The following is an 11,533-nucleotide window of genomic DNA, read 5'->3' as shown; positions in this document are numbered from 1 at the left end:
ATGTATTGTTTTATTATCAGAGGTTGTCTGCGGACATTCACCGAGAGGAACATGACATGTGACATCTATGACAATATAACAATAGGCTATACGTTTTCTCAGTTATTACTCCAAACTTTTGAATTCTCACAAAAGACTCTTAAATAATTCACGGTCTAAAGTTCTAGACTAGTTTTGTACCTCACTCTGAAACAATCATAACTACAGTATTTTATTTTACTTCAAATGACTTATACTTTTGTGTAGCACCAATCAAAGTATGATGAGAGAGGGAGGTAGCTATGATCAACACGGTTGATGAAATTGGCACAGTATTCAGGGTGCATGGAGGTTGCTGGGAGGTTTCCCCTGACCTATTCTTTGGATGTAACACTCCAATCACTGAACCACATGAACCATAGCCAGGCTCTTGTGAAGTCGAGCACTGCTTATAATTCATGCGCTTGATGCACATAAATGAGCACTGAGGCAGAGGCGTCAAGAACCTTGAACTGTCCTGACCGGGGTTTCTCTGGGTGTATGGGAAAAGTGCTTGGTAGGCCTAATTCTATTGCTACTAGATTAATCACCTTAACTACTCATCTGATCTGATGTGCTAGTAATGAAACCTCACTCATTACTTTTGATGGATATATTTTCTTGAAAGACAGCCTCTGGTGGGAAATTTACTAAGGTTTTGCATCATGGTTGTGTCACTTTTGCGGGCACAGCCCTGATGCAAAATCCTTTTTGGCATTTACTGAGCCACACAAAGCCACTTTGTGTGGCTCTGCATGATTTAGCATATACAGAGTAACACAGTGCATAGTGCAACCTTGCATTACAGTAATTTGGGAAGGCATTCATTGGGTGGAGCATGAATGCTCCTGTGCATCCACCCACAAGGCGCATTTCTAGATTTACTAGCACTAGTAAACATGGGAACAGTTAAAGCTGGCATAACAAGGAGAAATATGCCTATTTCTCCTTGTTACCTCCTATTTCTATGAGTGCTGCAAATGTGTCTGTGTTGGCTCTAGGCAGTCTCAGGGCATCAGTGCAGGGAGAGAAATGAAGAGCACCATATCTTAGTCAATATGGGGCTTTTTAGTCAATCACATAACAGGACAGCAACTTGCTTTGCTGCCCTGCCCTGCATTGAATGAATTATTTATAAATCTGCCCCCACTTTGTAAATAAATTGAGTGCTGGTAGATGGTCTGAGGATGCATAGGCTTTTTACCATGTTATCCCTTCTGTAAATCACTACAAGCCTGTTTCTTGAGTTCCTGGAGTCTTTGAGTGAGTCTGTTCTTGAAAAGAAATTTTGAGTGCAGAGTTGTCAGTCTATAATGTGATGTAATGTAATGTAATGGGAGTCAGAGGAAAGTTAAAAAGACAAGAACCCAGAGCATGAGAGTGGTTTGCAATTGTAGGTTAATTATACAAGTCAAAGCACTTACACATAATCATATGTGTTACATGACTTAATTGACCCGTTCAGTCTGTTAGTATATCTGACAATGGCAACTGGATGACAACCTTGTATAGCTGCCTGTCTGATAAGACACACAATGTGAGCTAAAAATGTGTCACAAACTGATACCTTCTGTCAGTGATCAGAATATAGGGTATGCCATGAAGGTGCACCACATCCTGCAGGAAATAACAGCTACAAATATAGTAGCACTGGGAAAGCCCTTTAAGTGGGTGACATGTTTAGGAGAATGGTGTTTAATCCTCCTGTGGAAGTTGGAAGGTTGACAATAAAGTGCAGTTAGACTGTCAGCATGGGTGGGGGACCTTGAAAGGGTTGCAAAGGACCAGGGAAGTTGGAGAAGCTTGATGAGAGGTATTTTCCCTGGGTATAGACTCAACATCCTGGTTGCTGAATGGATTCTGGTTGCTGGATGGATTGTTCTTCTTGGGGTCTTAAAGGAAGAATGGGACATGATGGTTTGAAAATGTTATCCTTGAGGGAGCAATGACGGGGGTAGATGAAATTCAAAAGTTGCAATGGTGTAGTTGGAATAGGAGCAAAGATGTCTGTAGGTGTTCTGTTCATCATAATGCCAACTTTGTGAACTTTCAGGTAGGCACTTGGTGCCCGAGAGAATGTGAAGTTGTTGGTATGGAGGGCTGCTGTTGTAAGGGAGTCTTTAAGGTCAATCCATGTCTCAGAGAATGCAGTGACAAGTAATGAGGCGCAGTAGGGGTGAAAGTGACCAGTAATTAACTATGTTTTGTTATGAAAGTTCTGAACTTTCTACAGGCAAAGAGAAATAATGGCCTATCTGGGTTTGAAGTCAATGTATTCAGAGGTCTGTTTAGCTTTCACTCAAGGTAGATAGACCAAATGATGGGCATGTTTATGAGAGGGCATCTATTCAGTTTGATTCGATGTGGAGTGAGGGGAGTTGGGGTAGAGATGCAATATACACCGGTGTGTGTTGAGAATGCCCAAGTATACCCTTGGTTTTCTGGAATGCAGTCTGTTTTATGCAATTCAATAATGTTAGTTAAATAATCATTTTTACACAGTATATGGTTGTACTTTGTAGGAAGGTGGGACAAAGAATGTATCAGAACAGTGGTTTCTTGCCATACAATGGGTTGACCAACCTGACCCCGGTGTATAAAGGATGACCTTGGTGATGGATTGTATTGTGAAGATTTCACTCTGCACTTGGTTTACAGGCTGCCAGACGTATTAAATACGAAACCACGATATCTTAAACAGATAAAAAGTTGGACAGTATGCTTTGATGTACATTGTGTGTCTACTTGAATCTAGTGTCAACCATTAGTGGTACTATTTTGGCATTGTTGGAAATTGGGTGTTGCATCATTGCATGGTATTGGGCCAATGGATAGCGTTAATTGTTGAAGACAACAGTGTCAGCAGCCACTCTTAAGACAAATAGAGGGCCAAATTAGAAAGTAGTCCTTTACCTTTCACCCATACCAAGATGTCCAGGTGAGGACTCCATGTAGCAGTCACATTTAAGGAGGAGGGATGAGAAGTGAGGTTGGGAATTGTGCTCAGAGGCAAGTTGAAGGTGAGCTCTATGGAGCTGGCTCCAAGATATCTCCTTCTCTGGACAATGTCTGGACAATGTCTATGATCATTTCTTGACCTGGTTTTAAGACATGGTGAAGGAAACAGAGGAACTGCATGCTCAGACCTTTTCAGACCCTCTGGCAGGTGCTAGGAATGGTGCATTTCTATTGCGTGTAATAAAAGAATGATCCGAAAATGTTGCTTTTCCATCTGATAGACAGTCTGCACCGGGCAGAGAAGGATTAGTCACTCAAAGGTTGCTATCCGAGAACACTCTAGATTCTGTAATAACACCAGTGTTACTCCAGGCTCTGTTTTAGCCCTTTTGCTTTCAAAGATGATCCTGAAGCCCTCTGTAAGAGAACATTGTCAGCAGTTGCCCACCTCTTAGAATGCCTCTTCTTTGTGAACTTAGATAACTTAAGAATTGACATACAAAACCTTTTGTGGATAGAAAATGTGAGAATTATGAAATCACAGGCTTTATGACTGTAAAATAGAAATCTGCCATGTGCAAAAAGTGCTGTTTGTCTCATTTGTCTCATTGCAGATCAGAAGGTGTCAGCATAAAAGAGGCATCCCCATCTTCCCTCCAAAATGCAATAGCACGCATCAGTAGTTTGGGTCCGATGTACTAAATACTGGTCGCAAAAAACTGGTGCTAATAGGTGGATGCATAAAATTCTGATTCATAGTGCGACCTACTTTAGGAATTTTGTTGAGGCAGGGTGCAAATTGCAACTCACTCCAAATGGTGCCCAGCACATGGATGGTGGATTGCTAGGATCAGTTTGACCACAAAATCTGTGATTGCCTTCAAATAAGTAAACCTTTTTATTTTTAAATTGTTGCCCATTTTCCTTAAAACAAACATGGATGCATTAAAAAGAAGTTTGCTGTTTAAAAGTTCATTAGCGAGGACCACCACTAACCCTCTACTAAACCTTTTTTTACATGCACGTTCCTTTTGTGGATGGCTTACTACCATAAGTCTGGTGTCAGTAATTTTTCAATGTTTTGCGACTGGATTTCAATCACATTAAAGGATTCATGGCATTCACTGATGGACTTCTCTAAGGTATTCCAAGTTTTAGCTTCCCAGTCTAATTTCTTCTAGTGTGCCCATTTTGTGTACTATGTCCTCTGAGCATGTGACTCCAGTTGACAATCACCACTCCTTCTACTCCTAATCCTGTGATGCTGCTTTTCGCCAAAGAGTATTCTCCATCATACTAACTAAAACTCTTCTTCACTGTAATGACTTTCTCTTTCCTTGTGCATGTGAAAAATGAAATTGCAATAATTAATTAATTGTGGACATTAGAGGCTGATAATTTGTAATTTCAATAAAAAATATCCACAAATAATGCAGGGAGTTTCTGAGCTCGGTCAAATAAGCACCTTTTGATTATCCATCACATTAACCCTATGTAACTAAGTTAGGTAACCTAAAGCTGGAGGTGCTCTGAATGGACTGTAATTTAAAGATGATATTAGGTGGTAATGGTCACTTTCTATGTGTTGGTGGAATTTAAGAACTTTGCTCTCATTAGTACAGTGAGGCTAGCTGCAACCACTGAGGATTCTACCTTAGACGGTCCTAACAATACGTCTGTCTGACACTAATCATTGTCTCCTTTGAACACAGGGACCACATTTGCCAACAACTTCCTATCCACCTGAACTCCACGTGCAACTTCACCTGAAGTCCAACTGCACTCAACAATACCAGCAACGCCCCACAATCATATATCACCTCACATCCTGACCAGAATCACAGATCCACCAGCCCTTCACATTCTCATTCACATCCTACATACCACATCCCACACCCAACATACCACATCTTATATTCCACATTCAACGTACCACATCTTACATCCAGCACACCACATCCCACATCCAATATACTACATCCTGCATGCAGCAAACCACATCCCACATCCAACATACCACATCCCACCTACCACATCCCAGATCCTACAGCCAACATCCCACCATCAACTAACCCTCCTCCAGACACTTCTAACTCCATCTCACGTGTTTCATTCATTTGAACTTGGCAGAGCTGATAATTATCTTCCACTTTAACAAACTTGCTGTTCTTTACTGAGGTCCGTTTGAAGCTGAAGCCAGAAGTGCTTCCTGTATCATGTTTTTATGCCAATGACAACGAACTTTATATGTAATAAGTGTAGCATTGTTATTAATGGCATAATCATGGTTCATAAACCTTGTGGGCTTTATTGACTCGTGTTGCGGAATACAGGGAAGGGAGATAAGATCGGGAGAACCCTGGCAAGGGCAGAGTCACGTAATTCTGCAACTGTTGACATTTGATGACATTTTCAAGTTATATCTTATCTTCACTCATTTATGCTTGCTGGCCGGCCGCCATGTTTAGCAAACACCGCCTGCCTGCCCTGGAGCCCTTCGCCTTCAGTGTATTCTCAATGCTGCGGCTGCAAGCAAGGCACAGGTAAATGCTTAAATCCCATTTACCATTCATTGGTTCATTTTTCCGTAGCTGCAACTGGCTATTGGAAAATGAAACGCATCAACCTTTAATCTCAGGGCGTTTTCTCCCTGCACACGGAGGACCACTGTTTTAACTACCTAAGTCAAACATGCCACACACCACAGAGTTGGGAAGCAGCACTCATTGCGGGTACTAGGCAGGGCTGCTCTCAAAGGTTCCTGAGAGCAGAGCAAGGAGAGGCTTTGGCAGGAAACCCGGTGGTTCGCTTGACTCTAGATGAGGCGGACCTGGCGAGAGGTCCCCGAATTTAGGAGGCGCCAGGTCTTCTCAACCTGTAGTGACCAGTTGACCGGTTGTTGTGTTATTGCAGGAGGTTTGCTAACCCAATCTTTGAATGAGAGTGTAGACATGCACAGTAGAACCTCCTCTGTGTAAGCTATATGCAAGCCTCATTTACTTAGATCGATTAGACTTACACGTTCCACAATTCTTTTGACCACTCTGGCGTCTTAAAGATTGTGCATCTTTTGGGCAGTACACCTTATAGAGTGAGTCTTGAAATGTTATCACAGCCTCAACCACACTCTGGCACTCTTCACATCTTTCGTTCATTGCTCCTCTAAAGAAGCAACGCTGAAGAGACTGTAACTCGGTATAATATTGGCACACAGATCACACCTTGCTGACCTCCAATTCTGGGAGTCCAAAGTGGTCTTATGCAATGATGTAGCTTTCTGCTTAATAACACACACTACTCTGTAGGTTTGGTTACCTCCTCTCGCAGCAGCCAGACTGTTTTGCAGCAATTGTGGACAAGTGTGAAAACATTGAACCGAGGATTTCTATTAAAGTGTTTTGCTATCAGTAAGGTGAACTTGGCTGTCATCCAGGCATCAACTCTGGTTGACAAGCATTCCTTTGAGTACACTTCTGATTAAACACTCCCTTGTCCTAAAATTCTTTTTAATTAGGAAATCAATTACGGTTATTGTGTCCTTTCCAGGCTCTTCACCTGGCCCACCCTTTGAGAAGATTTATATTTCTCACAGCAGGTTAGTCTCATTCCTGAACAACCTCCAACACAGGCAGAAAGAGCCAGGGCATTTAGCAAGTGGCCGCCATCACCCCAATAAAAATGGACAGGCCGCACCAAAAGGTATATTCACCTTGCACAACACAGTCTCAAGTCCGACCCCTAAACCTCATTTTCCACAAAAAAAAATTCTCTTGAACCCTAACCAGCTACTTGCTGATGATCAAAAGGCCTCAAAGATTATTTGGTTTGCATACACTAGACTAAACGTGTGTGTTCATCTCACTTCACTCAGGACAGTCACACACACATTTCTACTTCATATTACAAAGTTGACAACTCCATATTACACAAAAAGCAAACCCAAGTGTTAGACCTGTCGTCCTTAGGGTAGCATTCCCCCAAATGTTTTGCCTTTTTGTAGGAGGCTCGCCTGGCTTGTAGTGGGTACCAAGGGGTACTTACACTCTGTGCCAGGTCCAGTTATCCCTTATTAGTGTAGAAGAGGTGTTTCTAGCAGCTTAGGCTGATAGAAGGTGGCTATGGCAAAGCAGCTTAGGCTGAACTAGGAGACATGCAAAGCTCCTACTATACCACTGGTGTCATATGCACAATATCATAAGAAAACACAATACACAGATATACTAAAAATAAAGGTACTTTATTTTTATGACAATATGCCAAAAGTATCTCAGGGAGTACCCTCAGTATGAGGATGCCAAATATACACAAGATATATGTACACAATACCAAAAATATGCAGTAATAGCAAAAGGAAGTAATGCAAGCAATGTAGAATCACAGTAGATTGCAATAGGAGCACATAGGTATACGGGCAACACAAACCATATACTCCAAAAGTGAATGCGAACCACGAATGGACCCCAAACCTATGTGAGCTTGTAGAGGGTCGCTGGGACTGTAAGAAAACAGTGAGGGTTAGAATATTAGCCCACCCCAAGACCCTGATTGTAGGTGTAAATTGCACCTATATTCCCCATAGAGCACAGAAGTTGTGATAGGGGAATTCTGCAAGGAAGACCAACACCAGCAATGCAACCAAAGTGGATTTCCGGGCGAGAGTACCTGTGAAACAAGGGGACCAAGTCCAAGAGTCGCAACAAAGTCGAGATTGGGCAGATGCCCAGGAAATGCCAGCTGAGGGTGCAAAGAAGCTGCCACTGGATGGTAGAAGCTGTGTATTCTGCAAGAACCAAGAGGGCTAGAAACTTCCCCTTTGGAGGATGGATGTCCCACGTCGTGAAGAAGCTGTCAAAGGGGTTCCCACGCAGAAAGACCGCAAACAAGCCTTGCTAGCTGCAAGGGTCGGGGGTATGGTTTTTGGATGCTGCTGTGGCCCAGGAGGGACCAGGTTGTCGCCACTTGAATGAGGAGACAGAGGGGGTGCCCAGCAAGTCAGGAAGCCCTCACAGGAGCAGGCAGCACCCGCAGAAGTGCAAGAACAGGCACTACAAAGAGGAGTGAACCGGAGCTCACCCAAAGACACAAAAGGGAGTCCCACGATGCCGGAGGACAACTCAGGAGGTTGTGCACTGCAGGTTAGAGTGTTGGGGACCCAGGCTTGGCTGTGCATGAAGGAAATCCTGGAAGAGTGCACAGGAGCCGGAGCAGCTGCAAATCACGCGGTACCCAGCAATGCCGTCTAGCGTGGGGAGGCAAGGACTTACCTCCACCAAATTTGGACTGAAGAGTCACTGGTCTGTGGTAGTCACTTGGACAGAGTTGCTGAGTTCCAGGGACCACGCTCGTCATGCTGAGAGGGGACCCAGAGGACCGGTGATGCAGTCTTTTGTTGCCTGCGGTTGCAGGGGGAAGATTCCGTCGACCCACTGGAGATTTCTTCAGAGCTCCTGGTGCAAGAAGGAGGCAGGCTACCCCAGAGCATGCACCACCAGGAAAACAGTCGAGAAGGCGGCAGGATCAGCGATACAAGGTTGCAGTAGTCGTCTTTGCTAATTTGTTGCGGTTTTGCAGGCGTCCTCAGCAGTCAGCGGTCGATCCTTTGGCAGAAGGTGAAGAGAGAGATGCAGAGGAACTCTGATGGGCACTTGCATTCGTTATCTAAAGAATTCCCCAAAGCAGAGACCCTAAATAGCCAGAAAAGGAGGTCTGGCTACTTAGGAAGGAGGATAGGCTAGTAACACAGGTAAGAGCCTATCAGAAGGAGTCTCTGATGTCACCTGCTGGCCCTGGCCATTCAGAGCAGCCCAGTGTGCCAGGAGCACCTCTGTTTCCAAGATGGCAGAGGTCTGGAGCACACTGGAGGAGCTCTGGGCACCTCCCCTGGGAGGTGCAGGTCAGGGGAGTGGTCACTCTCCTTTCCTTTGTCCAGTTTCACGCCAGAGCAGGGCTGGGGGATCCCTGAACCGGTGTAGACTGACTTTTGCAGAGATGGGCACCATCTGTGCCCATCAAAGCATTTCCAGAGGCTGGGGGAGGCTACTCCTCCCCAGCCCTGACACCTTTTTCCAAAGGGAGAGGGTGTAACACCCTCTCTCTGAGGAAGTCCTTTGTTCTGCCTTCCTGGGCCAGGCCTGGCTGGACCCCAGGAGGGCAGAAACCTGTCTGAGGGGTTGGCAGCAGCAGCAGCTGCAGTGAAACCCCGGGAAAGGTAGTTTGGCAGTACCATGGTCTGTGCTAGAGACTCGGGGGATCATGGAATTGTCTCCCCAATGCCAGAATGGCATTAGGGTGACAATTCCATAATCTTAGACATGTCACATGGCCATGTTCGGAGTTACCATTGTGACGCCATACATAGGTAGTGACCTATGTATAGTGCACACATGTAATGGTGTCCCTGCAATCACAAAGTCAGGGGAATTTACCCTGAACGATGTGGGGGCACCTTGGCTAGTGCCAGGGTGCCCACACACTAAGTAACTTAGCACCCAACCATCACCAGGTGAAGGTTAGACATATAGGTGACTTTATAAGTTACTTAAGTGCAGTGGTAAATGGCTGTGAAATAATGTGGACGTTATTTCACTCAGGCTGCAGTGGCAGGCCTGTGTAAGAATTGTCAGAGCTCCCTATGGGTGGCAAAAGAAATGCTGCAGCCCATAGGGATCTCCTGGAACCCCAATACCCTGGGTACCTCAGTACCATATACTAGGGAATTATAAGGGTGTTCCAGTATGCCAATATGAATTGGTAAAATTGGTCACTAGCCTGTTAGTGACAATTTGTAAAGCAGAGAGAGCATAACCACTGAGGTTCTGGTTAGCAGAGCCTCAGTGAGACAGTTAGGCATCACACAGGAAACACATACATATAGGCCACAAACTTATGAGCACTGGGGTCCTGGCTAGCAGGATCCCAGTGACACATAACAAACATACTGAAAACATAGGGTTTTCACTATGAGCACTGGGCCCTGGCTGGCAGGATCCCAGTGAGACAGTGAAAACACCCTGACATATACTCACAAACAGGCCAAAAGTGGGGGTAACAAGGCTAGAAAGAGGCTACTTTCTCACACAACCCCCCCCCCCCCCAAACGAAGGACAATAAGGCTAACCTTGGCCAGTTGAGACTTTATTGTCTAAGTGGTGATAAGTGGAGAGTAGCTCTGCAATAGACTGGTTACTCCCTTTATCATCCACTATATCGTTACTTCCCTGTGGGGATGTAAACCACCCTGTTTGACGTTTTTTAGCTAACCAACAATGTGAAGATATATTTTAATAGTTTCTATCAGTAAGTTTTAGTTTAGAGCAGTGGGAATTGTCCACTGGACCTATTTCTAGTGATGAGAATGCCAGACAGGGATGCTGTCTCAGTAAAGCCATAGCTGGGCAAAAACGTTGTCCATATGGCTGGAAGAGAGAACAGGGATGCTGTTTCTCTTTAGTTGGAGCAGGGCAGGGATGCTGTCCTTTGAGCTCCACACTAGGGCAGGGCTGCTGTCCTAAGTGTTGTGAGGCAGTGCAGGGTTTCTGTACTAAAGTTTCTCTGGGAGGGTTGGAGGGATGCTCCATGTTAACTAAAATGGTGCTCTTTTTCTCACCAATATTAGTTATCCCACAGAGAGGATCTTCTACCTCAGGGAGTACAGCCATGCCAGCTGATTATTCCCTTGGTACAGGTGCCACCCCAGGAGAGGTTTCTCCCACCACAGGAATGGTATCCTGAATGGCAGGGTGGTTAGGGGATACTGTGATACCCTTTTTACCTGTTGTTGGAGAAGGATCCTGAGTTTTCAGGTCTTTTTCTCTCCTTTGCTTTTTTATTTCAGTAGAAATGAGAGGGAACAATTCCTCAGGGATACCCAGCATGGCTGCATGGGTATAAAACTCTACCTCAGCCCAACCTGAGGTCTCTAGGTCATTACCTAAGAGACAGTCTACAGGTAAGCTAGGTGATACCACCACCTGCTTAGGGCCAGTAACTCCACCCCAACTAAGTTGAACTATAGCTAAGGGAAGAAACTTAGTGGAGTTATGGACATCAATAATCTTGTACTGTTGTCCAATGATGTGTTGTTCAGGAGGCACTAGGTTTTCAGTCACCAAAGTGATACTGGCACCTGTGTCCCTGTAGGCCTGGGCCTCAACACCATTTATTGAAACTGTCTGCCGGTACTTATCCATTGTAAGGGGACAAGCAGCCAGTGTGGCAAGGCCAATGCCACTAGGTGTGACAGAAACTGTCTTGGGACTGACTACCCCAGTTTCTATGATGGACCCATAAGTGAACCCAACTACACCCTTAGTTTGACTGTTGCCAGCAGTCCCACCACTATTACCACTACTGCTAGGGCCACTAGAGTTTGATGTATTAGTGGTGGTTGGCTCAGGGGGTTTACCTGGACAGGACTTATCCCCTTGCCAATGGCCTTTATTTTTACACACATAGCACTAAGGCTTTTTAATGTGTGTATGTTATGAAGAAGAGGAAGGATTTGATTTATCCCCACCCCCTGAAGAGTGTTTAGGATGTGAAGAAGGATCTTTGGTTT

This window comes from Pleurodeles waltl, chromosome 7 (genome assembly GCF_031143425.1).
Source record: "Pleurodeles waltl isolate 20211129_DDA chromosome 7, aPleWal1.hap1.20221129, whole genome shotgun sequence".
NCBI classification, from domain to species: Eukaryota; Metazoa; Chordata; class Amphibia; order Caudata; family Salamandridae; genus Pleurodeles; species Pleurodeles waltl.
The sequence above is the reverse complement of the archived record's forward strand: the minus strand, read 5'-3'. Positions refer to the sequence as shown.